At 45.8% G+C, this 25,138-nt stretch overlaps 1 protein-coding gene across 8 annotated transcripts in view; it reads left to right on the top strand.

Annotated features, from left to right (window-relative positions):
- The window catches only part of SIPA1L2 (signal induced proliferation associated 1 like 2), a 215,926-nt gene that overhangs the window by 63,384 nt on the left and 127,404 nt on the right, over positions 1-25,138 (top strand). For all 8 annotated transcript variants that reach the window (XM_013047578.2, XM_013047577.2, XM_045087251.1 and 5 more), the window contains one exon: positions 8,852-8,925. The gene's annotated coding sequence lies outside the window, so the exon portion shown is untranslated. The remainder of the gene's footprint in view (positions 1-8,851; positions 8,926-25,138) is intronic.

The raw sequence follows: 25,138 nt of genomic DNA, 5'->3' as shown, positions 1-25,138 counted from the left end.
ACTTTGTCCAATAAAGGCTGTTTCTTTGCTGTAGCTTACTCTCTATCCCAACATTGCTTTGTTGATACGGATGTAATAATTTGTATAAAAGTATGCCACCTAAATGTTCTCATGACTTATCTATTGACAGGTCATGTAACAAGGTCATGCCGGTCCTGGGTGTTTGGTACAATTCAGTTCCGCACTGGCTGGCAATATTGCCATTAGCTGACTTTTTTTCTTTGTTTTGTTTTTGTTTTTGTATCTTCATGGAGCCTGGCACCTTGTTAGGCAGGGTGAGAGGATAGAAGATTGAGTAGAGTTCTCTGATTTCTAGGTTCTCGGTCTAATGGGAGAGACAAGCATGTAGATAAGTTATGGTAGGGGCACCTGGGTGGCTTAGTCGGTTAAGCATTTGCCTTAGGCTCAGGTCCTGATCTCAGGGTCCTGGGATCGAGTCCCCATCGGGCTCCCTGCGCAGCGGGGAGTCTGCTTCTCCTCCTCCTTCTGCCTGGCTCACCCGCTTGTGCTTCCCCCCACTATAAATAAATAAACAAACAAATAAAGAAAGATAAGTAATGGTAATATTGGGTCCAGTCTGCCATAACATGGGAGTGGGCAAGCATTATGGCTTCCCTGAGGCAATGAGAACACAGGCAGGACACAGTAGCCGGAGAAAAAATGTTGGCGGGGGACGCCTCGGTGGCTCAGTTGGTTAAGCAGCTGCCTTCGGCTCAGGTCATGATCCCAGTGTCCTGGGATCGAGTCCCACATCAGGCTCCTTGCTCAGCAGGGAGCCTGCTTCTCCCTCAGCCTCTGCCTACCATTCTGTCTGCCTGTGCTCGCTCTCTCTCCCTCTCTCTCTGAAGAATAAATAAAATCTTAAAAAAAAAAAAAATGTTGGAGGGAATGATCTAGACGTCCATAGTGCCTTGGAGTTTTGGTTAACAAAACCCTAGTGGCAGGAAATGGAGAGACGGGTTGAAGTCACCCTTTGGGAGGACCTGGTGTTCTGTGTGGCTGGGAGAAAAAACATGTGCATGAAGAATCGTGTAGCTCTTTGACCAGAATCCAGCACCCACTGCCTGTGGCTTCCAGGACTGAACAGCTCCCTCCTCTGTTGGGGCCCCCCTTGTGTACCCATCTAATGGGGGGATTGGCAACCGAATCCTCCAGTGCCACGTGTAAAATAGAATGCCTTCCTCGTGGGACGGGCGTTCGGCGTGATTATATACTCCCATTCATCCTGATTGTGGGAGATGGAAAGGAGACCAGGTACACAGACTTCTCCACCAGCATCTGCCATGGATTTGACAGGCACTGGGCTGTGCCAGCCTCCCAACCCCCACCCCCCACTATTTTATTGAGCTGCCCTCTTTAGCATCTGCTAATCTTCTTTGGCTGTTGGAGCACAGGTGAACATTGATGTTGGCTGGGTGTAGGATTTTCTCTCCATTCTTGACTGCTGTCCCAGGGCAGTGGTACGTGCTGGCTTGTGTCTCTTTTGGCCTCTCCAATTTCCTCCTTTGTCCCCTTCTATTGAGATTTTGGTGTCTGGGTCTAAAACATTAAGTGACATGAACCTCTCTCTCTCTCTCTCTCTTTTTAAGAGTGTAGTTTAACTTTTTCTGGGTAAACCATCTTCTCCATTTTTTGTGCAGACCTAGTCTGACCCTGATATTCATTAACTTGGAGGCCTTCAGTTTGTTTTTTCAAGCGTCTGTGGCAGAAAGGGTAGATAAGATGCCCCGTTTGACAAAGCAAAAGTTCAAACTTTCTCAAGTGCCATTTAAAACGGCCCCTGACGACCCAGGATTCTTCAGATGTTATCTTGTTTCTGTCTCTGTTGCTTTATCCTGGTCTGTAGACTTACCTGTCTGGTTTCCCATGCCCCTGAGAGCTGCCCGACTGCAGCATTCCAACCCCTCCAGGTCTGCAGCATCAGACCTTGCTAACAGAATCAATTTTCATCTTGGTTTGTCCAACCTCACGCGACGCTGCCTTGTCCCTGAAGGGGAGGATGAAGAGAAGTTTGGGAGTTCGATCTTTAAAAAAAAAAAAAAAAACATAATGTGATGAATTATTTGGGTCTCTTGGCTTAAGCGACAGCAGGACCACCACCAGAAAGCCTGGGGCCCCAAGAGGTAATGTAGATGTTTGGGGGTCTTGGTGATAAGAGAGGCTTGTGGAGTTCACTTCCTTCCTCTGTTAGTTTTCAGAACAGGCCGGGATAGCGGCTCTAATGACAGTGCACACACTGCGCTCTTGATCCGCAGGGTCCTCAGTTCTCGCGACCAACAGTGCAGACTGGACACTCTTGCTGTCTTTGGCTGGAATGTCATCTCAGGGGAATCCCATGTTAGCTGTTCAGGGCTCTCACCAAACTGAGGTGATCTTTGAGCCTTTGACTGTCTTCTGGGTTAACTCCTGGGTCCTTCCAGGACATTCTAGCAGGATCTGGATTGCTGGGGAAGCGACTTCTCAGTTAATACTCTGGTGCATTACCACCCTTGTGCTGAATGGCTTTCCCCACACCCTACTCTGTACTTTTTCTCTAACAGAGAATTCCCAGAACGGTTTGGTTTAGAAATTTTTTTTTGCATGCTCTCTCCCACCGCTGTGTCCTTTTCATCTCTTCATTTATCTGGGCTTTCCAAAGACCGAGTGGACTCCTTGGGTGTTTGAATCTGCTGATTTTTCCGTGAACCTGATGTCATAGTCTAGACCTTTATCCTTACATATGCAAATTATTAGATTACATTTAGCAGCTGGGAGCTGTGGCACTGTCTGCCTCCTCTTGGACTTGGCAAGAGCCTATGTAGGGCAGAGCAATTTTAGGTCCTGAGGTGTGTGGCATTGGGGTGGGGCCTGTCTTCGGGAGTCCTGAGGAGCAGGAAACTTGTCCTTTGCTCGCCCACCTGGAGGTGTCCCAGGTCCCACTGGGGTTCTGCTGTTCCAGGGTGGTACTGGCTAGACAAAGAATGTCATTGCAGGTCAAATTACCTGCCTTTCCTCCACAAGCACCTGCTTTCCCACTCTGGCCTGAATTACCTTGGAGATAGATTGTTGAGTCCGAAAGACTTCTCTGTTTAATTTTGGGTGCGGGGCTTATACCGCTGCAAGATAAACATGTCTCGCTGGGTGATCTCGGTGGTTTGATACGAGTGTGGCTGGTTTCCTCAGTACTGCTGAGATGAGTGAGCGGATGTAAAAAGCCTAGAAGCTTTTTAGATGTTTGTGTTGCATCTGATTTTAAAGTCAAAGCCTCTGCCAGCGTGGGCTAATTAAGGTACATAAATGTGTAAACTCCAATTTCTAGTTTAACTTACTTGCTTTTATTATGAGGTGAGCCACACGCTTTGTGCAGAGAAAGAGGGGACTTTGGAGTTTGCTCACCACAGGCAGGAAGCTGTGGGGGTGCGGACTCTCGCACTCAGATGCTCCTTGTTAGGAATTATTTCCTTGTTGTTATTTTAATATCTAATAAAAATAATTGAACGTTCTTTTAGCCTGTTTGATAAAATCAAACGGACGGGGCGCCTGGGTGGCTCAGTGGGTTAAAGCCTCTGCCTTCAGCTCCGGTCATGATTGGTCATGATTGAGCCCCATGTGCATCTGGCTCTTTGATCAGCAGGGAGCCTGCTCCACTCCCCACCCCCACCCCACCCCCCCCCGCCTGCCTCTCTGCCTATTTGTGATCTCTGTCAAATAAATAAATAAAATCTTAAAAAAAAAAAAAAATCAAACGGACAAGCCCTATGGAATGCCTGGGAACACTGTCCGATCGCCAACGATGGCTGTAGGACCGGGGTGCCCACAGCAAACACGGGCGAGATGCAGGTCACATTTCTGGAGAGAAAACGTCCCCCACATGTGTCATAGCATTGAGATGTGTGCATACAACACACACTCTGCTCTCGTTAACACGAGGAATGGTATTCCTTGTCCACTAGACTGGCGTTTTTGCAAAAGCAACCCTAAGGGAAATCCACACATAATTTTGAGAAAGAAAAAAGGGGCTATTTTGAGGGAAGCATTGCAGGAAAGAGATTTCCTAATGAAGGCCTGGGTATTTGAGAGGTTGGAGTAGAGGGAGTTTGTTTAGAAATAGAACTTTAAGCGTAAATATTTTTATTTCTCTGATATGATATTGTTATTTTAGTGCAGCTGTGTCCCCGTCTCTGGGGGACGTCCCCTTTCCTCTGTGTCATGGACATCTTGTCCTCGTGCTCAAGTCCCCCCAGACAGTGTTGTTGCTGATGTGCCCTGTCACATATCTGACTCCTAGGTCTTTCCTACTTCTTTTCTCATTGTCTCTCAGGCTGCATGTAAAGCACCATGGCCCTTGTTAACGTAGGTTTCTCAGGGGCACAGACTAGAGATCAAGACAGAACTTTAGGTTGTATCCATTTTGGTCTTTAATAGTGATTATGTTGGAAAAATAAATACTGTCTTAGAGGTGAGATTGAAATGTTGCATTGCAATGTTGTGAGAAGGTTTGTATGTCTGTGTTGCCTTCTGGGGGAGATGAGAACCTTCCCAAAGGCAGGGCCCATGCTTTGTGTACCTTTCCTCATGCACCGGGAGCCTCGCGGAGAAGTAAATGCTTAGTGGGTACTTAAATGAAAGAATGAAGACGGTACCAGAAGGTGGATTTTGTCGATGCTTTATTTGTGGTTAATTGGAAAGTTTTGATTGATCACTCCCTGATGGCTTCAGCTCTGTACTGAGTATACACGTGGATTTATAGTCTAGGAACTAATAGTCTGACGGTGAAGACAGGAAATACAAACTCCAGAGAATGTCTGTTTTTTTTTAAGATATTTTATTTATTTATTTGACAGAGAGAGATCACAAGTAGGCAGAGAGGCAGGCAGAGAGAGAGAGGAGGAAGCAGGCTCCCTGCCGAGCAGAGAGCCCGATGCGGGACTCGATCCCATCAAAATAAATTTGATCGTAGAAGAAGGCTGAGACATATATTTTCTTTTTTTTTAATTTTTTTAAAATTTCTTTTCAGTGTTCCGGAATTCATTGTTATGCACACACCCAGTGCTCCATGAAATTCGTGCCCTCCATAATACCCACCACCAGGCTCTCCGAGGCCCTCACCACTCTCCCCTTGAAAATCCTCAGTCTGCCCCTTAGAGTCCACAGTATCTCTTGGTTCATCTCCCCTTCCAGTTTCCCCCGACTCACTTCTCTCCGTCTCCCAGTGTTCTCCATGTTATTCCTTATGTTCCACAATTAAGTGAAACCATAGGATAATTGACTCTCTCTGCTTGACTTATTTCACTCAGCATAATCTCCTCCAGTCCTGTCCATGTTGCTACAAAAGTTGGGTATTCATTTTTTCTGATGGAGGCATAATACTCCATTGTATATATGAACCATATCTTCTTTATCCATTTGTCAGTTGAAGGGCGTCTTGCCTCTTTCCACAGTTTGGCGACTGTGGCCATAGCTTTTGTGAATGTTAGGGTACAGATGTCCCTTCTTTTCACTACATCTGTATCTTTGGGATAAATACTCAGTAGTGCAATTTCAGGGTCATAGGGTAGCTCTTTATTTAATTTCTTAAGGAATCTCCTCACTGTTTTCCAAAGTGGCTGCACCAACTTGCATTCCCACCAACAGTGTAATAGGATTCCCCTTTCTCCACATCCCCTCCAACACACGTTGTTTACTATCTTGTTGATTTTGGCCATTCTAACTGGTGTAAGGTGGTATCTCAATATGGTTTTGATTTGAATCTCCCTGATGGCTAGGGATGATGAGCGTTTTTTCATGTGTCTGTTAGCCATTTGTATGTCTTCTTTGGAGAATCCATTCATATCCATTTTTTGACGTGATTATCTGTTTTGTATGTGTAGAGTTTGAGGAGTTCTTTATAGATGTTGGGATCAGCCTTTTGTCTGGAGTGGCATTTGCGAATATATTCTCCCATTCCGTGGGTTGTCTCTTTGTTTTTTTGACTGTTTCCTTTGCTGCGCAGAAGCTTTTGATCTTGATGAAGTCCCAAAAGTTCATTGTCGGTTTTATTTCCTTTGCCTTTGGAGACAGATCTTAAAAGAAGTTGGTGTGGCCGATGTCGAAGAGGTTACTGCCTATGTTCTCCTCTAGGATTCTGAGAGATTCCTGCCTCATGTTGAGGTCTTTTATCCATTTCGAGTTTATCTTTGTGTATGGTGTATGAGAATGGTTATATTTCATTTTTCTACATATAGCTGTCCAGTGTTCCCAGCACCAATTCTTGAAGAGCCTGTCTTTTTCCCACTGTATATTTTTTCCTGCTTTGTCGAAGATTATTTGAACATAGAGTTGAGGTTTGTAGAGGGCTGAGACATACATTTTCTAAGGGGATGAAAATGTTCATTAGAGGCCAAGAGGGGGAAGAGGAAGCAGACCCTCAAACAACGCAGGTTTGAACTGTACGTAGAATTATTTTATATGTACAGTTCTGTAAATGTATTTTCTCTTTCTTAGGATTTTCTTGATAATATTTTCTTTTGTCTAGCTTACTTCATTGTAAAATGACTTAGAGAATACATATAATGTACAAAACACGTGTTAATCAGCCGTGCGTGTTATCAGTAAGACCTCTGGTCAACAGTCGGCTGTTGGCAGTTAAGTTTTGGAGGAGTCAGAGGGGACATGGAGATTTTTGACTGTGCGGGGGTCAGCCCCTGTAACCCCCAGTGTTGTTCAGGGGCTAACTGCATAAATACAGGAGGTGGCGGGGCTGCTCCTCTGTCGAAATCCCAGGGGGGCTGCTTCTCCTTGGTGTCTGGACGCCTCCCGCGAGTGGCTGGACCTGAGACGGGGTCCCGCAGGGTCTTGTCCGTGTGAGTGTGTGGCGCACAGTCCTCTGCTCTCATCTCCCAGGCCCGCCCTCTTCCCTTCTCGTTCTCCTCTTTTCTTCCCTAACGCTGGGTCTGCCGTGATAATCTACTCCCTTAAGCATTCTTTTATTCAGCCAGTCCCCATTGCTCACCTGTTCTGAGTCAGAATCCAATTTTGTTCATTAACGAGAGTCACCATCGCCTGGCTCCAGCTCTGGTCCTAAAGAGGCCAAGAAGAACACGATGCTTTCTCAGTGCCCCATAGACATGTGTCATCCTCAGCACTAATAAAGCTCACATTTACTCACTGCTCACCCCTTGTTGGGCACTGGCTAAATACAGTTTTTACCCAAGTACTCTAAATTGATTTTTTAAAAAAAGATATAAATTTACTTCATCTAAATGAAGCCTCTCTCTCTGACTTCAAAACCTGTCATTTCCCAGACAAAGTTAAAATGTCCCTGCCTGGCTTTTTAAGGCTCCACACTTAAGCTAAATAACTAGTCTTTCTGGCTTTTGCTCTCAATGTTCTCCATGAATCATTTGCTCCCACCACACCCACTTATTCATCAGCCTCCGTGGGCTCTGCACAGCCCGGAGCGTGCTGCCCTTTCTTTGAAGATGGAGCGGAACTGTCCCCTAGGCCCTGCCCACATCTCTCCCCTCCCACTGGGACCTCTTCCCTCCTGGTGAATCCCTAAGGCTCAGGCTGTGAGTCCTCCTTGTTTGTGGGTTTCCGTTTGCAGTTACTTTCCACAGGCTCCCGGCGCATCCTCAAGTAGTTGGCTTCCTGCCCCCAGCACAGCAGGGAGCGGTAAACCCGCTGGGGCCCACGCACACCCTGGGCTCCTTCCAGTCCTTGGCTGTGAAAGTCGTCGGGGGCCTTCAGTTATGTGGTGGTGCAGATCGAACCTTTTCATCTTTGAGATGGAGCGAGAACTGGATCTGGGTCATAGATTAAAAACAGAACTTCTCCCAGGGAAAAATGAGAAAAGGCAGTGGTTTTGTGTTTTTGCTTTTGGAATACCCAAATCCCAGACACGAGCCCCGTATTATCTCACTTAACCTTCCTGCCGATCCGAATGGTTGCTGTAGAATCCCGCCTCTTTTATCATCCCTGTGCAGATGAGAAAGCCGCCCAGGGATGCGTGCAGGTCTGTCCAGGGCCGCCAGCTGGGAAGTCCAGGGGTTCACGGTCACGGTTGCTGTTCCCACTCATCTTTGCCTGTCTCCCAGTGTACGAGTTTGTTTCGTTCTACTACTGCACTCAGCACTTTATTTCACTCAGTACTTTATTTTTTAAAAGACTTTATTCATTTGAGGAAGAGAGAGAGCGAGAGCGAGAGCACAAGCCCGGGGAGCAGCAGAGGGAGAGGAGAAGCAGGCTCTCCACCAAGCAGGGAGCCAGATGTGGGGCTCGATCCCGGGACCCTGGGATCATGACCTGAACTGCTTAATGGACTGAGCCACCCAGGCACCCCGGCACTTAGTACCTTGAAACTGGTACCTAGTACACAGATTTGGCAGTACCTCTCTCCCATCTCGCCTTTTTTTATCCCCATATTTAAACTAGAATCAATGTATTTGTATTTGTGTTTAATTTGCAACCCTTTGAAAGCAGTTTTTTCTTTAGTGTTTGTCTGCATCAACCCATGCACTAGTCCTGATTGCCGGTGGTGTCTCCTTCCCTGGTGACGAGGAGTTCGCCCGCCCGGGGCTTGGCCCTCAGCATAGTGAAGCCGGTTGAGAGGTTTTCTGCCCCGACGCGGGGTCGGGGGAGCCGCTGTTGCTCTGATCGGATTGTGATTGTAATAGCAGCCACATCAGCCGCAATTATTAATGCTCAGAAAGGCAGAATCAGCTGTTTTCCCCCAAATGTCTTTCTGATTCGTGTTTAACTGCTTTTCTGCTTGAAAATGCTGCTGCCGTCAGGACTTTTTCCTCGCCTAAATGAAGGTGCTGCACAGACGGTTGTGATCGGCAGTGCTGTCTGCATAAGTTAAACCCCTCCTCGTGTTGTCTTTTCTGTGCAGGTTTGGAAATTGAGAAGGTACAGATACCGAAAGCACGGCGTCATGATGAAGCCCGACTTGTGGCGGATGGCTGGGTAAGACCGTTCCTATTTCAAATCTGAGAGATGTAAATATTTGACTTGCTATAATGTGACCATACATTCTTTACTACTGATTATTTAAACCTTCTGTTGAGCTCTTAGACAGATGGTCTTTTGAGTAATGAACTCCTTTGAATACAGCAAGATGCCATGTGGTAAACTGATGAAGTCGCATTATTAATAAATATTTTAAGCAACAACAAAAAAAATCCAAAGTGAGAGTGGGTAGCTGCAGATTAGAAAAATCTAAACTCCATCTTCTAGAAGGCTAGGGGCATAATGCCTTTCTGGGCATTTTCAGAGGCTCTTCTCCAGTGCTGCAGAGCAGTGAGAAAAAAAGGGGATCCCTGTCATGGTTTCCGTCCTCAAACCGAATTTACTAAGACTCTTTCTGCCTGTGTGTGTGGCCGGCCTTCAGGATGTCTGAGAGCGCTCCTGCCTCCTTGCCTGGTCACTGTCATGTGAGGCAGCACTGCTGCAGGGAGTTAGCAGGATGTAGAGGAACAAGATAAAAGTGGTCAGAAATGACCTGGGTGGCTCAGTCGGTTAAGCGTCCAACACTTTTTTTTTTTTTTAAGATTTTATTTATTTATTTGACAGAGATCACAAGCAGGAAGAGAGGCAGGCAGAGAGAGAGAGAGGAAGCAGGCTCCCCACTGAGCAGAGAACCTGACGTGGGGCTGGATCCCAGGACCCTGAGATCATGACCCGAGCCGAAGGCAGAGGCTTTAACCCACTGAGCCACCCAGGTGCCCCAAGCGTCCAACTCTTGACTCTGGCTCAGATCATGATCTTGGGGTCATGAGATCGAGCCCCGTGTAGGCTCTATGCTAGATGGGAAGTCTGCTTGGGATTCCCTCCACCACCTCCCCTCTTGCTCTCTTGTCCTCTCTCTCCAAAATAAATAAGTAAAATGTTAAAAAAAAAATAAGAGAAATAATATTAACCATTATTTTTGTGTGTTTCACCTTGAAATGTAAATTGGATATAATTTTCAGTTTAAAAAAAAAAAAAGGCTGAGTTTTTCCTGCTGTATTTTTGCCTCAAGCCCCCTGGAATTCTAGGCCCATTGACAGTACTGTGCTGACTTGTAATCAGGAGGAAAAAAGTGGTCCCACTTAAATGAACTTTCCCGATCATGGACGTTCTCGTCAAAGACTCTGCCCACCTGGTCACCTAGCGTAGATGTTTGGCGACGTCTGAGGCCTCTCACATCCCCCCTGGCTTCCTCGGTCGTTCTCAGTAACCCTTCTCGTGAACCGCTTACACTCAAACGTAGTCCGCTTTAATTCTGGATACTTTTCCAGAGACGTGAGGAGTTTGCTTTCAAATCTCTCCGTTCGGGAAGAATTAGAAAAAGGCCGTGGCAAGAGTGGAACAGCGGTTATAGAGGATGGGGCTGTGAGACTGGAAGTCTTTGCAGTGGAGCCTTCAGAGAAAGAGGGGGCATCAGGGCAGTGCCCCGGGTCAGGTGGGAGCGAGCGAGACGTGAGACGTGTGAGGCAGGCTGGACGTGGGAGGACAGCAGGGAGGGGATTTTACTGGCTACTCTTGACATGTGTGCCTGCGTGACCGGGGGTAGCATCACAGCCGTGTCTCGGGGAACAATCACGTGCCGTGGGGAGGGAAGGGTGCTGGTCGCACAGGCCCAGCGCCATCCACCTCAGAAGAACCAACCCATTTCCGTTTGGCCCACAAATCCTGGCCCATGTTCAAAAATGTCTTCTGTGTCCCATACTCTTTCTTGAAACCCTTTGGTTTTTTTCAAGCATCTTCTACTTCTACTCTTTGTTGCTCTGGCCATATATATAGGCCACTTGGTGTTTGCAGACGATCGTGTTCCGTGATAAGGCAGACGTGTCTTTGCACTCCACACGTGTTCTTCCCAGCTCCTTTGCAGACCTAGACCTTCCTGCTTTTGTGCCTTTGCATACACTGCTTACAGTCACGCCTTTCCCATCAGCCTGGGGGTCGTGGCTCGCCTGCCAGGAGTTGGCTGGAATTCCATCCCATCGTGATGGGTTCTGTCCAAACACTGAGCCTTTGCTGTCCCTGTTTGGGGGAGCTGGAGTCCTGTGGGATTTTGTGTTACATTATGACCACACTGTCTGTCGGGACGCCTGGGTCCCTCTCCTTGGGGTTCTCCTGAGGCTACGTACCTGTTACCTGCCTTTCAGTAGGTTCGTGGTCAATGTTTGTTGAAATAATAAATGAATGAAGTATATTTATGGGGCTCGTCATTGTTTGGGGTTAGAAAACCAATGTTTTGCCTGTCAGTCTTAATGATGTGGAAAGGTAAACAGCAAACAATATGGATATTCTGCATTTCATGCTAATTATGGGCTGAAGAAAGGGTATGCAGGGGTAGGAAGCAGATTGAGGTGATGAATGAATGAGCTGCGTTGTGGTCTCTGAGATGTTTCCCTTGGGAGGAGGATGGCTGAAGAGATATTTGCTTATCATCCCGGACCTTAATCTTGTGAGCCTGCTAATAAGGCAATCACCAAGCTGCGGAAGGAATCCGTCCAATTCTCAACTCTGTGGTTTGAAGAATTCATGAGACCCCTTGTGATTTGGGCTCTGCCTTCCGCACTTGTCCGATTACTATAGTCACATTCATACTAATATTTATTTTCCTTTTGCTTGAGCGATTACTCTGTTGAAAAGCTTGTCTGTAAAAAGTGGATTATGTAATTACTTCTCTAGAAAATTGGCTTTCTGCTTACTCTTAGGATTAGCGTTTGGGCAGAATGGGAATCGCGTTTTGGGACCACCAGGAGCACGTCAGGCCCTGCGGGGCTGTTCTGTATGGCCTTAGCCCGGCTCAGGTGGTCAGACAGTTGCCAGGAGCATAGTTGCTTGTGACCCTGCCACGGGATCCACGGTCGGCCGTGGTTCTGCAGGGGAGGGTGTCTCTTCCAGATCTTTGTATTTCAGGGAAAACTGCGTGAAGACTGAAGAATTTGGAAACAAAATATGTATCTGGGTCAGATAACTTTGGCTCATCACTGATGCACAAGAATTGCTTCAGTGAACACTGGAGAGGGCCTCTGTGAGTGGCGTGGGTTCTGGAGGACGGTGACGCTGGTGCTCCTTTCCCAGAGCGGCTGTCTTCCCAGTTTGCATTTTTGATCGCCCGGGCTCTGCCCGCTTCCTGCCAAAGTGATCCTCAGGACATGTTTTGAACACCAGCAAAATGATGGTTCCAGAAACACGCATGACTACAGTGAGACCCGTGGTTCTGCCCCGAGGGACTGCCTGGTTGTCTCATAGTGACCGCCTCGCATCACGCATCCCGCAATCACCTACACATGAATTGCTTGCTCTGGCTGTGATCCCCTGTCTGCTGTTTATTCTAGCTGTGTGTCCTCTTAGAAAAATCTGCTTTTCTGGTGTGTGTGTGTTGGGGGCGGGAGGTGGGGCAAAAGTTTGCTTTATTTATTATTTATTTATAATTTTATTTATTTGGAGGAATGTATTCATGTGGCCCAGCAGTGTATTTGGTGGAATGTTTACCCCCGACCCTCTGCCTGCTGGCCACGTCCCCTCCTCACAGCCTCTTGTGCTGTGGACGCCTTGGGAATCATGCCAGAGACGTGTTCCGCATTTTCAAGCAGATACTGATCGTCTCCGCTTCTGGTCCTAAACAAGTAGCATACATAGGATACTTTGCATCTCTAAGTATACTGTGAATGTTTCTTAACTTCTTGAGCTTTCCATGAAAAAGAAGCTGATTTGGAAAAAGGTATTTGTTGACCTTCTACTTACAGAATTGACGAGACCAGGACGGATTTTTTTTTTTTTTTAAAGATTTTATTTATTTGTCAGAGAGAGCGAGCGAGAGCAAGCACAGGCAGACAGAGTGGAAGGCAGAGTCAGACGGTGAAGCAGGCTCCCTGCGGAGCAAGGAGCCCAATATGGGACTCGATCCCAGGACGCTGGGATCATGACCTGAGCCGAAGGCAGCTGCTTAACCAACTGAGCCACCCAGGCGTCCCCAGGACGGATTTTTTTGTTAGGCAGGACACCCCGCTCTCCTCAGAAGGGTAAGCTGGTCTTGATGTCTGGACCCTCCATCTGTGGCTCCTTCCGTGAGCAAACTGATGGCCTGTGGCTCCCGGTCACCACCCCACCCCCACCAAAACCAACCATCCAAATGATAACAAAAAATAAGCAAAAGAACAAAACCCCCTCAAGTCCAGAAAACCTTTCTTGACTAACCAGAATTCTAACTCTCTTTTTCTCCATTTCCTCAGAAAGTATATGATTCTCTGACAAACTTCCAGAAAGTTTTTTTTTTTTTTCCCCCTCATTGCCCCTGATTCCAGGGGCATTGGAGAATGGCTCCCACTTTGCAGGTACTTATCTCTGTGCTGGCTGCTCTCTTCCCCAACTATGCCAGTCTGTTGGCTAAAACATAACCGTTTAATTTTGTATGGTCTTGTATTGTTCTATAACTCGCTGCAACCAGATGGTGAGCTTGAGGACAGGGACCTCCTTTTATACACTTGTACACCCCATATTTTAAGGTAGGGTGATTTTAGTGAGAGGTAGTTCTCACTAAGCTTTGCTGAATGAGAGTTATGCGAATCTAGTCTCCCATCTATAACTTCCTAGACATGACTCTTCCTCGGGTTCCTTGTTTAATATCTCCAGACCCAACTTCATAATCCCTTCTAGGCACGGCTCTCATTCCTTCTGCTGAGGGGCTCGGGTTGCTCGCTCTTCCTGTTTCCTCATGTCGGGCATCACATTTGCTTACTTTTCAGCGAACAGTACAGAAACCTGTGATGGTTAGTAACAACTCAGCTGGGCTGTAAGCACTCAATTACCTAGTCAAACATACTGATCTAAGTGGGAAAGTATTTTGCAGCTATGATTTCCACAATCAGTTGATTTTAAATAAAGGAGACACCTGAGTGGGCCTCATCTAATCAGTTGACTCAAAGGAGACTGTCTGGGTGGGCCTCACCCAATCAGTTGAAAGGCTTTAAGAGCGAACCTGAGGGGGAATAAAATGTGTGGACTGCAGCCTCAGCTCTTGTCTGAGAGTTTCTAGGCTATTCTAGGCCCCACAGTTGAGTAAACCAGTTCCTTACCTCTCTCCCTCCTCCTCTTCCCCACTGCTCCCCACTACTCCCTGTACACATGTATATAAACACACACAACTGGATCTGTTTCTTTGGTAGAATCCTGACTTATCTGATGACACCACTAGTGACAATATTTTAGGAAATAGCCACTCTCGGTATTTTTGTGACTGGCAGTTGACATTGACTCCCCATTGCCTGCAAAAGCTCACAGCATGAAGATGAAACACAGAGTCCTACACCTCTGGCTTGAAGCTCCCTTTCCATCCTCAATCACGTCTGTCTCTTGAGAACCCTGGTCCTCTATGTTACAGCAGTCCTAAACCCTGCCACTTCCCTGTGCTCTCTTGTGCCTTCATTTGACCACTGCTTCTTCTACCTGGGGTCTCCTTCCCTTTCCCCTTTGCCTGGCAAGCCTCCTGCTCCTTCTTCAGGGTCTGACTTAGGTACCATTCCTTTTGAGAAGCACCCCCACCAGCCGCACCTCAGACAGTGAGCTGTTTTCTCGGCGATTCCATAGCATTATGCAGTTCTGTCTTTCATCCTGTCAGCGTCAATGTATTTTAATTATTTGCACGTCTCCTTCCCCCAGAGCTGAGTTTTTGTCCTCCACAATGCCCAGTGCCTCACACAATGTGAGTGCCTCAGTGGGTGAGTGGAATGAACTGTGCTGGTTGGTGCACTAGTTGGTGTAATTTGGGCGGGCTGCATTCGTTTTCCCACACCAAGTGGGTTAAAAGCATGTCTGTGATCACACCGACACCTCCTCGGGTAGTCAGGTGCTGTGTGGTCTGGTATCTGGTGGCTCCACTTGGTGTCCTTGGTGGCCGGCCTCGCCTGTTAAATCTCATACCAGGAGTGGGAAGCTCGTCCGGTGTATTGACTCTTACGAAGGAGGCGTGGGCCATAAAAGGCCTTCCTAAAATGTAGACGAGAAATGGTAAGTCCACAAAAGTGGGCATTTCTCAATTTATGGTGGCCTTTCCGTGTTTTCCTTCCCCTCTCAGGGTCGTAGAGAAGTCTTTTACGAAGAGCGTAGGTATTTTTTCAGGTGAGAGGGACATCCTTATTTGCAAAAGTAAGGTTATCCAGGCACCGGCTGGCTGCCAATCCCCCGGGGGGTACAGAATGCATGTTTTCTATCTAGCCTTTCCATCAGTCCACTGCGTCATTTTGTATCTAAGTCTCTCCAGCTTCTTTTAGCCTCGAGATGGAGGCAGGGCTCTGGGTCGGCTGGGAGATAAAAATGGCATTTTGATTTTTGTGATCTAAGTATTCCTTCCAGAGTTTGAGGTATAATGGCAACATGGTTGCTGATGGTGCTCTTATCAGTACTGCCAGAAGGAGGAGGAGAAGCAGAACTTCTGCTCGGTTTGTAAAAAGTTTACGGGACTGAAATGTTGCCTGGTGATTTTGTGTTGTAACTTTGGCTCTTAAAGGAAGTCAGCAATGACTTACTAAAGCAGCAATATAGATCTGTCCTGACACAGAAAGAAGTAATTGATATTGTAATTGGAAAAAAGAAAAAAAAAAGAAGCTATAGAATAATACTATAGCTAGAATATGGTGTAAATTCCACTAAATGCTTAGATAATCATACGAGGATTAGAAAACTGGAAGGCACCTGCAGCTCTCTCTTTATATGTATATATAAGTGTGGTAAATATAGCTAATTATTAAGTTGTTATTATTAAACTCTTAATAATAAGAAAGTTTTTTTTTTCCTCGACAGTTCAAATTTTTTAAAAACAATTATCCTTTCAGTTTTTTGGCAAAAAAAAAAACAAAAAAACAAACTATCCAAGGACAAGTTCAGAACAAGTAGGTGTAAATCACAGCTTCCATTAAGGGTGGTGATATTATGTACGAATGACTTATTTTTCTGCCTTTCCCCATCTTTGTGCAGGTAAGTAGATTGCTTTTCTAGGTAAATACAGACGAAGCCAGCTATGGTTCTCCCAGGGCCCTGGGATTCCCACACAGAGCCATTTAGATATGTGAGTCAGGGGCTTTGACGTTTCTAAATCACATACGAAAATAAGAAATGTAGAAAAAAAATAAGAAATGTGTACGATAAAAAGTTAGAAATCCCTCACCACATGTATGCTGTTTGTGGAACAAATTTATGTTCCTGGGCAAGTTGCCTTTCAGCGTTCAGTGTTACAGGGCAAGGAGCATTGTCATGATTTATGCCTGACGAAATGCCTGCCCGGTAGGCGGGTCCAAATCATTAGGTTTCAAAGTGTCTTGTCAGGTCCCTTGTAATTTTCAGGCATTCTTGAAAATGGAAATACCTCATTTTAACCTGGGCTTGGCTGCTCTGGTGGCTTCTGCAGCCCTCCGCTGGGCTGATTTTTTATTTTTTTCTTGGGAAGCAAAGGTATAAAAAGGAGCAGACAGCCTTGGGTCTGTCCTGTTCACAGAAGGGGAAACCCTGAGAACACCTTTCAGAAGAATTCACGTGTTAACGTCACAGTGTAGGGGGCTTTACCCCAGAATGCAGGGAGTTCCTGCCTCAGCAGAAATGGGGCAGGGAGGAAGAGGGGTAGATGGTCTGTGTTGGGAGCTGTTCTGATTGAGAGAGAAACATAAGGGAAACACTTAGACACTTGGGAGCTCAATTTTTTCTTTTTCCTGTGAGAAGACTTGGTCCTGTCACTCAGGCGTGTTAGGTGCCTTTTATTTGATAGTGAAATAGGGGACCCAGGGACCGAGAGTGCAGACTGACTTACTGTTTTCTTTCTTTCTACCATTACATTCCTACACTACTTTGACCAAACTTGTCTTGATTACAGCAGATACTCTTTCTGAGAGATAAGGATTGTTACTGTCATTTAAGCACGTTTATATTTGAAAGTCTTTATAACCATTCGGTCATGTCACACATTCCCTATGCCCCAGGGTGTCCCAGAGCATGGAAATATTTCAGTGCCTAGTCCCTGTATAGGAGCATAAAACCTTCATTTTTGTATCAGGGGAAAAAAAAAAAAAGATTTGTGTTGGGAGGGAGAGGTTTACCTAAGTACATGCATACGCTTTTCTGTATACTTACATGCATAAGCCCGTATCTAAAGCATTTGTTCTGATAATATTAATGGTGACGCCATAAACTCCAATCTTAGTTCTTTTAGATCACGACCAGAAAAATCTTTTAATAAATCACTCAGTTTATGTTTGTGTGCAATACACTCTTCTACCACTAATTAGACCATGGGTAAAAATACAGGTGATTATGGCTTTGCTCTGTGTTGCTCTGCCCCACAGCCTCTGGACCACAGGCTTCCCTTTGGTTGACTCGTGCTGGACAGATCCCATGCAGGGACAGACAGTGCAGAGTAGGCCTTCTGGAGGAGCACAAATTTACAAAATTCGCTTAAAATAACATCTTGAAGATTCTTAGACAGCTTAGCTGTTTCACTGTGGCTGAAGGAATTAGTAGGTGGCAGTGCCTGATTTTTGTCATGTGCAAATACCAGTGTACAAACAAGGCCTGCTCCAAAGAAGGCAGCCCCAGGCTATTTGCATACACTAGGGTGGCAGATCCATGCACACATGCAATGGACAGTTCCTCTTGGGGCTCTGAGGGCTTCCTGGCTTCCCAGAGGTGGGCAGACCCAGCCTGCCCAGCGCTTGCATGGTCATTCACTAGTTATGCGATCTTGGCTACTTGGTATTGACTCTGAGCACAGTGAAGTGTTGTAAGAATTAAATGAGATAATGTAAATGCAAACACCTAGCCGGTGCCTAGTCCACAAATGACCTGAGGTCATTGTATTTTCCTTTTTCTGTCTCTCTGTGGGGTTTAGCCCAAGGTCTTTGAGTTTCGTCTCTGGCTTCCTGGACGGTGAGAAATGAGGTGGGTTGGGGTCACGTTGTGAAGGGGTCCTAAGGAGAAATCTGCGTCTTATTCTTCATCTGAGGGAAATGGCTCAAGGTTTTTTTTTTTTTTTTTTTTTGGCATGATTTTATTTTATTTATTTATTTTTTAAAGAGCACAAGTAGGCAGAGAGGCAGGCAGAGAGAAAGAGGAGGAAGCAGGCTCCCTGCTGAGCAGAGAGCCCGATGCGGGGCTCGATCCCAGGACCCTAGGATCATGACCTGGGCTGAAGGCAGCGGCTTAACCCACTGAGCCATCCAGGCGCCCCTGGCTCAAGGTTTTTGAAGGTCCGACCAGATATGCTTTAGGAAGGTCATTGCGGTAGCGTGTTTGAGGTTCGAGTCGGATGCATATTAGAAACTTTGTGACAAAATAACTTCACACACTGTGTAAGGGAGCACTTGGCATACATTGAATCATCATATGATCGGCCCAGAGGGAAACAAATAATCCCTTATAGATGAAATGCCCGCATTTCCACATATGCCGTAGATGCACCTCGGCCTGTAGGCAGGAGACTGAATTACATTACTGCAGTATCTCTGTTTATGTTGGGTGTCTCTGAAATGATTTTATTGCAGATTAACTATGAAATGAAATTTGCCTTTTTCAGGCAGTAGAGAAATTACTCAAGAGCCCGGAGAGACTTTTCCCAAGGTTACGCAAGTAGGTGGGAGCAGGCCGGTGCTATTTATACCGCTCATGATAAGTTTAGATTATTACATCCTTAACTACAAATGCCAACTATGCCGAGGACATTTTTGTCTATCAGATGCGTTGTAATAAGAAAGGAATGAAACTGTTTTGTCTCTTCCTGTCGGGGTCTGGGTAGGTATTTTTATTTTTATATATTTATTTATTTAAAAGATTTTATTTCTTTATTTGACAGACAGAGATCACAAGTAGGCAGAGAGGAAGGCAGAGAGAGAGAGAGAGAGAGGAGGACGCAGCCTCCCAAATAAGCAGAGAGTCCTGATCCCAGGACTCTGGGATCACGACCTGAGCTGAGGGCAGAGGCTTAACCCACTGAGCCACCCAGGCGCCCCCTGGGTAGGTATTTTTAAATAAAGGACAGAGAAAGGAATTGGAGACTCAGCTGAAGGCACCACATTCCTTCCTGCCTCGTTCGTTTTCTGTGTATCTGTAGGATCAAGGCTACCCCTGCCTCTGGGTCACGCACCAGGGCTCTGCTTTCAAAGAGAACCTTGTTCCCTGAGAAAGCCTGTTTGTGCAACTATGCCAAAAACTACCATCTGGTTAGTGCTGGTGTGATTTTCTTTCACAGGTTCTTTCTTTTTATTAAAATAAGTCAGTAAAAAGCATCAGACCAGCAGATGAAGTCGATGGGAGCTCAGGTCCAAGTTTAACTGAACACTTTCATTATGTAAGCATCATTACATTGTGTTGACTTACTGTCTTAACTCACAGGTGCAAATATGGCAAGAAAGTAATTTAGGATTTGTTCAGTGTCGATAAACCTGAGGTTTTAGGAGAAAAAAAAATCACTGTTCGGTCTCATTTGTTAAAGACAACCTGGGTGGCACGTGGACCTTGGAATGCAGGACGCACATAGATCACAGGGTTACAGGTTTTGTGTTTTCTTCCTCCATCCCTCTCTCCCTTCCTTCCTTTTTGAAGATTTATTTATTTGAGAGAAGGAGAGCACACGTGCATGTATGCAACCGTGAGCAAGGGCAGGGGACAGAGGGAGCGCGAGTCTTAAGCAGACTCCATGCTGAGCATGGGGCCTGACTCGGGGCATGATGCCACAACCCTGAGATCATGACCTGAGCCTAAACCAGGAGTCAGACATTCAACCAACAGAGCCATCCAGGAGTCCTCGGGTTTTGTGTCTTCATATCATCAAAGGTATTTCTGTTCAGTATGTCCCTGGGGCTCTTGTGGAAATTAATAAACTGTTAGCAAGTGGCAAGCCTGGAGATGAACTTTCAAGAACTCGGTGTCATGTCGAGCGCACCGTGGGTGCTTGGGGGCGTGAAGGTGCCCTAGGAAAGCAACAGATGTTGCTGATAATATTTAGGTCAGGTTTTAAATTTTATTGGCCTGCTACACCAAATACACCCCATCCCTCTTCCCCTGCCCTCCACACCGCCCCGCCTTTGTAATTCCTTCCCCTGTTTCTCTGCACAGTTTCCCTCCTGCGTTTCCCCCCCCCCCAGTTGCTCGTTTGCTTCCTTTCCTTTGTTCCTTCCTCCCCTTTCTCTGCCCTCTCCACTCTGAAGTGTCTGTAGACTGCCAGAGACCCCCGCTGGCCTTCACCCTCCTCCTCCTCTCCTGCCTGACCTTTCCTTCCTGAAAGATGCAGGAGTGGGCATCTCCCCGCAGGCCTTCCCCATCCATGTAAACGTGTCTTTCAGGGCTCAGCTGCACTCCCAAGTTAGCAATCCTTGGCCTCTTGCTTCTTCTGTAAAATGGAGAAGTTTTTGCATATTCTGGCCTGACCTTTGACTGGGTCCTAAACCTTGAGACTTCTCCCGCTTGGAAAGACTTCTTCACTTGAACTCCTCGGCGCCTTGCCTAAGGACCCAGCGAGTCACCAGGGTCAGAGAAGACTCCCAGGCAGGACCCTAGCCCACGGAGCTTCCTGTGCCAGATTACCCTCAGGGACTGAGCTGCTTTACTAATAGAGAACTTGGTGGAGGGCTGGAGACCGCAGATCAATGAAATTCCCGTTGCTTGACAGAGGACACCTCAAGGAGAGGCCTTCTCATTCTAGGGTACCATAAACAGATCCCATGTGACCAGTAGGCCTCTGGCATCAGCCATCAAAACAGTTTTAGGATGCACTGAAAACAAGGTAGACAGAACTTGTGTCTCTGGAATTTTCGTCAGCTGGACAGAGGAGCTAACAAAAATAGGAAAAAGAACATGGTATTATATATCCTTGTAGATTGAGATGCCAAGGTCACATTTTGCTTTTCCTCCTGACTGGTGAGTCAGCTGGCCCTCTGTGGCTTTCTTGGATGAGTAAACTGTAATTCAGGAGAGCATCTGAGATCTCTACTAGAAATTCAGGTAACAGCCGTGTACCTTCTTATGGCCACGGAGAGCAAGACATAGTTTTTCTTACCTCCTCAGTTATGTGTGTGAGAGGGTGTGTGCATGTGTGTGTCAGTGTGCACGTGTGTGTGCATTTTTTTCTTTTTAGCATGTGTAGATAAAACACTAACCATAGTTTCAAGATCACACGAAGTAGGAATGAGCAAAATAAAAGCTCTTAAAGATGACACCATTCTCTGTAGGGATTCTCTTCGTCTGGATAACTTGCAAACAGCAAGATTAGGAACTAAATTTTAGGTGATGCTATTTGATGCCAGTGGTGAAAAGGTTTTCATGGAAAACGGTTGTGGCCTTTCTGGAAAGGGAGTCACATGGCATCACATAGGACACGGCTTTGAAAGAAACAGATCTTGCTAGGACACCAGTCATTCTTTTACTCAGGGTTATTCTTGGGGTATAAGCCCTTACTGAGGGCCCCTCACTGCCTTCTGCCATGTCGGAGAAGGGAAGGGGGTGGTCGCAAGGATTGGAGTCCTTGTAGGATGCTCTCGCCTCTCGCCTGGGCTGTGTTAGAAATATCCCAGTCTGATGGAGTCCTTCGTGTTCTTGCCCTCCACAGAGCTGAATGCTGAGCGCAGTGTCCGCAGAAGCCCTCATCTGCTTGACCAGTGATTGGCCAGTGGGAGAACAGAAATCCTTGAGCTTTGTGCTCCTGCCCTTGATGTTACTGAGCCTTTTGTTGTTGTTGTTTATACAGTTGAACCTTGAACAATGGGGGACTGAGGGGGCCAACCTCCTATGCAGTGGAAAATCCCCGTGTAACTTTTGACTCCTTCCAGAACTTAATACTAATAGCCTGTTGTTGAGTAGAAGCCTTACCGATAAACAGTTGATAGATACATTTTGTATGTTATATGCATTACAGCCTGTTTCTGAAAAGAAAACATTAAGCACATAGCAAATCGTAAGAGAAAATACATTTACTGGACTGTATTTATTGAAATCTGCCTGTATGTGGACCCACACAGTTCTAACCTGTGTGGTTCAAGAGTCAGTTGTATTTAGCAAATGTTAACGAGGGCTGACACCCAGCCTTCGGCCCCTGACAGCTATAGACTTTCTGTAGAAGACCGTCACAGATAACGTCAATGACATTTATTGCCAAAAGCGTTCTACCCAGAATATTTTTGTCCTTCGGGATGACTTTAGCAAATGAGTAATGGATGAACCTTAAATATCTTCATGAGAGGTAGAAACGTTGCGTGCAGTGCAGGGATCACGAGGAACACGGTCACAGTCACTGTGAACTCACGGCGCGGTGGGAGCACTGTTGAAGCTTTCCCTGTGCTACCGCGGTTAGTCCTGTGAGTCCAGTCCTGTTGTTCTTTCCATTCTACAGATGGGAAAACCAAGGCTCCCAAAGCTCGAGTCTCTTGGCCAAGTCACAGGGTGAGTGTGCATGGAGCCATGATTCTGAGCCCCGTGTCCGAGTCTGCAGTGCCCTGTGATTCCCCGAGGGTCAGAGGAGGGCTGAAGTTACAGTTCGGAATTTTTTTAAGTTCCTAAAGTTGAAATAATCCTGGTTGCTTCCTGTTGTGGATCTGGGAATTTTAATATGCATTTACTACAGGATCTGTAAAATCAAGACGAGTTGCTCCTTTTGGTCTTTTTAAGCAACTCTTGTGTTTTGCTGTTACACTTCCGGTTCAGTTACAGACTTGTACACATAGGAACGTTTCTTAATTCTGTTGATCCCAATAGGATCTATTCCAGGACCTATAGGACATACTATAATTACAGATTGTTTGATACCTGAAATTAATACAAAGTTAATTAAAGCACATTCTCTGGAACATAAACATCTTAAGCCATTACACTTTGCAAGTATTTGGACACAAGAGAACTTGGTTTGTAACATTTCAATCTGTGTCACCTGAACCGTTCTCCTGTCGGCCAGTCATCTTAAATTTCTGTAGGCAGATGATCTTTTTATTTATTTCCTTTAAAGTGAAGTCACTCATAGAGGTATTGCAGTTAGGAGAGAAGAAGACACATAGAGACTTAAAACCTCTAGGGTTTTTTTAAATTTGTTTTTTGAGAAATCCTTCTCAGTAGCCTGCTTGCAGCTACTCATTGGTGCTGTGGACTAACTTTTATTTCAAACAGCTCAATTATTTTGTAGCCTGATTCTTAAGTTTGACTTCTTCGAGTGCCTGGGCTCTCATGCCTGGAGTCAGATACCACTGAAGCAGAATGAGAGGAGACTGGTTCTCCCCAGGCAGGGACAGAAAAGGCAAGGAGATTCGTTTGGGTCACTTAGAACTAGAAGATGGCCTTGAATGTCTGTGAGTTGCTGAGTATTGAATTCCCTCCAATTTTCCTTAAAGAGCCTTGTGTATGTGAAAGCCAGCTCCGTACTTGAGACACTGATAAGAATGTTCTACTCCAGGATTGCCACGACAAAGTCGTGTTGTCAGTGGAAGAAGGGTTGGGGGGGTGATTGCTAACGTGGGGTAAATGATTCTTAGGGAACACTGCATTGGTTTTATCCTTTTCTTCCTAGCATCTCTCAGATCTCAGACCTGTCCTTTTCTTCTGACAGAACTCCTTTCACCAGGTTCCTCCAAAGGTTCTCCGCAGCTCTGCCCAGGCAGCCCATGCATGGCCTTGGCCTTGGCTGCTGTCAGACACTCACATGTAAGTGTCAAGGAATTCTATCCTACTTTAGCTACAGAATGCGTCCCTAAGGACAAAGTCACTTGAGACGCCAACATTTATAACCTTGATTGGACATTAAACCTTTTTTATGTGGAGTGCACCTCGCTTGTTTTCTGTTCTGTGTGTAAACTTTGAGGAGCCCCGATAAAAGTGATGAATAGAATTTTTGTTGTTGCTTTTTGACATTTAGAGGTATACATCACAGAGCAACTCGTGGAAAGGAACATCATGATGACATGGCCCAGAATTCCTTACTACCAGGTGTATGCTTCATGCAAACGTAATGATTGGCATTCGACAGCATTCGGACAGAATTTTATGGTGCATATCCACATTCAGGAGGTAGTTAAATGTGGTACTTTGGGTGGGCAAAAATTAACATTAGTGAAAAAAAAAACAACCTAGCAAACATGTTTTTGTTTGTTTGTTTCTTCTTAAGAACCTGTGAGGAAATTTATGACTAAAGAATTTTTTTTCTACAAAACTGTATTTCTTGTCTCGCTGAAATAATCTCTCGACATTTGGCTTGCAGAAAACCGCGAGTTGGGTTTTGCAGTAAAACCATGTTGCTGATGAAAAGCATTAACATTTAGGCTTCTGCTTGTGTCATATTTCAGACGAAAGACATTCTACAATCAAACCAGGAAAATGTGAAAATAGAGATTTATAATGGAAATGTTGATTCAATTTGAGCTGCAGCCAAACATTCATGAGGGAAAATTAGATTAAACAGTAAGATGTTTAGAAAGACTTTAAATTATGACAGCTTTAAAAAAACATATGTTGTGGATGTTTCCCAGGCTTTGAGCGTACTCTCTCTGGCAGACTTGTAACCCAGCTCCTTGATGTTTCAGCCATTTATTAAATTCCCTTTTATCTTACTTTGGACCAGTGGACTCAGAACGTACAGCCTGGAGTCTGGAGATTGGGAACTGTATCTTCCACATTACTCTAGGATCAAAACCTGATGTTGTCAGTGGAAGTAATTCTGCCCTGTCATACCCTATTATATTTATGAGCGTAAATTGCCATTTTAAATTGGGAATAGAAAGCTACCAGTTATAACTGATTTATTCCATTTGTCAAAGTTCAACAGATACTCTGTGCAGCTAATTTATTTTCGTATACTACTCAAGGAGCAGGGGGTGTGCTTCAGGGTGTAAGGAACCGGAATCTTGAGCTGGGGGACATGGTAACAGGAGGATTCACGGAGTACTGGGTGTAAATGCTAGCGCAGTGATTCTTCTGAACAGCCCAGTGGCACAGCACTCTGGCTGCGTCTAGCAGGACTTACCTAGGGTGGTGACGTTGGAACGTAAGACAGTTCAAGGTCAGGGCTCAGTGGGGCTGCCCTGTGCTGTTGGAGCTCCCCCTTCTCAGATAGGTGATTTGTAAATACTCTCTCCCATGCCGCCGGTTGCCTTTTCACGTCACTGTTGACAGTGTCCTGTGATACACAAAAGGTTTTGATTTTGATGAAGTCCAACTTAATCTAGTTTTG

The sequence above is a fragment of the Mustela putorius genome, unplaced genomic scaffold (assembly GCF_011764305.1).
Source record: "Mustela putorius furo isolate JIRA1106 unplaced genomic scaffold, ASM1176430v1.1 tig00001075_pilon_pilon_pilon, whole genome shotgun sequence".
NCBI lineage: Eukaryota > Metazoa > Chordata > Mammalia > Carnivora > Mustelidae > Mustela > Mustela putorius.
The sequence above is the reverse complement of the archived record's forward strand: the minus strand, read 5'-3'. Positions and strand labels throughout refer to the sequence as shown.